The 2,268-nt window shown below is 57.6% G+C and overlaps 1 pseudogene; it reads left to right on the top strand.

Moving 5' to 3' along the window:
- The first annotated feature begins 637 nt into the window (after positions 1–637).
- LOC103640080 (UDP-glycosyltransferase 73B4-like) lies at positions 638–2,047 on the top strand (annotated as a pseudogene).
- Positions 2,048–2,268: the final 221 nt, after the last annotated feature.

Raw genomic sequence — 2,268 nt, 5'->3', positions numbered from 1 at the left:
AGCTCAAAACTGTGAATGCGCATTTTTTTGGTTCAGATTTCATTCCTGAAGGAGTTGAAACTACTATTGAAATTGGTTGCAAGGTCGATTAATTTCAGTTGCACTTGCATCCCGATCGTATTATCTGAGAAAGAAAGAACATGTCATCTGGTAATTCATGGGAACCATTCCTCTGCAGTTATGTCCGGCGGCTGACATGTGGAAATAGGTAATTCACATGCTATCTGAAACGACACCTCATTTTCCTGCTCGTGCCCAACCACGATTTGAACTTCGGCCGGGGGGGGGGGGGGGTTGGGGCCTTGGGGAACCGGGGATACATCCATACAGGATTATTCTGTTGGACGCGATTTTAAACCCCAGATTTGAAAACCGGTGTTCAGGAGAAGGAATGGGAGTCGGTTGGAGATGGCTTTACAAATAGGAGAGATATACTAACAGTATACCTGCAGCTACTACGCAAGCCCGCAACCCTAACATGGCAGCTGCCACCACCACCAACGATGCCCTTGCCACCGACGCCACAGCCAGCGCAGCTAGGGCTAACAGCGCCTCTGCCACGGCCTACGGCTCTCCCACGTCCCACCATGGCGCGAACGGTCCCGGCAACGGTGTTCCCGTGTCAAGGTTAGGCCGCGACCACGTCGTCATCTTCCCTTTCATGGTGAAGGGGCACATGCTCCCGCTCCTCCACTTCGCCACGGCACTCTCGACGCAACACGGCAGGCTCCGCGTGACCCTGGTCACCACCCCGGGCAACGTGGCCTTCGCCCGAAGCCGTCTGCCCGCATCGGTGGGCCTCGTCGCGCTCCCGTTCCCGTCGTTCCCACCGCTGCCGGAGGGCGTCGAGTCCACCGACGCTCTCTCGTGCCCATCGCTGCACCTGATGTTCATGCACACGACAGGGCTCCTGCGCGGGACATTTGCCGAGTTCCTGGCGGCGCTCCCGTCCCCGCCGCTCGCGCTCGTCTCCGACTTCATCCTCGGGTTTACGCGTCGTGTGGCGGCCGACGCCGGCGTCCGCCGCATTGTGTTCAACGGCATGTCCTGCTTCGCCTCGGCGATCTGCAAGGCGCTCGCCGCGAGCCCGCCGGCCAGCTTCGAGCCCGGGACCATGATCCAGGTGCCCGGCATGCTGGAGCACGTGGCGGTTAGGGTGGAGGAGGTTCTCGATGGGGTCACCAAGAGGGCCGACCCCGACAACCCATTCACGCGCTTCTTCATGGACGAGATCAGTGATTCGGACGTGCGCAGCTAGGGAGTCCTCAGCAACAGCCTCGCCACGCTCGACGTGACCTACATGCCGGCCTTAGAGTCGTTCTACGAGGCGGGCGCCCGTGCCTAGCTTGTGGGCCCGCTGTTCATGGCCGCTGGCGACATGCCGGATGACGAGAAGAAGGAGCAAGACCCCGAGGGCTGTCTCTCGTGGCTCGACGAGAGGGTGGCACATCTGGGGTTGGTGGTGTACGTATCGTTCGGGACGTAGGCCCACATCACGGACGCGCAGCTGCACGAGCTGGTGCACGGGCTGGTGCAGTCCGGCCATCCCTTCCTCTAGGTCGTCTGATCTGACACGTGGTCACCGCCGGTGGACGTGGGGCCCAACAACCGGATCGTCCGTGGATGGGTCCCGCAGAGAAGTGTTCTGGCCCACAAGGCAGTTGGTGGGTTCGTGAGCCATTGCGGGTGGAACTCGGTGATGGAGAGCCTCACCGCTGGGAAGCCCATGCTTACGTGGCCGATGATCGCGAAGCAGCACCTGAACGCAAGGTACGTGGCCAACATCTTAGGCACCGGCGTTAGGATAGCCCTGAAGGCTGGCGCTGACGTCGTCGGGAGCGTGGAGGTGGAGAAGGTTCGGGAGTTGATGGACGCTGAATGCAAGGCAGTGAAGCGGATGCGAGAGAGGGCTGCGTTGGCGCAGCAAGCAGCCAAGTCAGCGGTGAGCCACGGTGGAACTTCGGTCATGGCTTTGCTCAAGCTTGTGGAAGAGCCATAGGAGATCTATGACGATGGGGTCGTAGGCAAATGTGTGAATAGTGTTTAGAATGATGTTTCCAGTAATTCTGTTAGGCTGGTGTTTAGAATGATCTTGCAGTACTTCTGTTAGGCCTAGCTACGTATGTGTAATTAGCGTATATGGTGTCTTCTCAAAACACAAATCAATCGACTCTTAGCAGGTATTTTGATAATTGATCATAAATAAAAATCAACAACATAAAATCAGGATTCCTGAATTGACTTGTATGGCTGCTCCAAAATGTTACA

The sequence above is a fragment of the Zea mays genome, chromosome 9 (genome assembly GCF_902167145.1).
Source record: "Zea mays cultivar B73 chromosome 9, Zm-B73-REFERENCE-NAM-5.0, whole genome shotgun sequence".
Taxonomy (NCBI): Eukaryota; Viridiplantae; Streptophyta; class Magnoliopsida; order Poales; family Poaceae; genus Zea; species Zea mays.
This window is presented reverse-complemented; position numbering and strand designations above follow the sequence as displayed.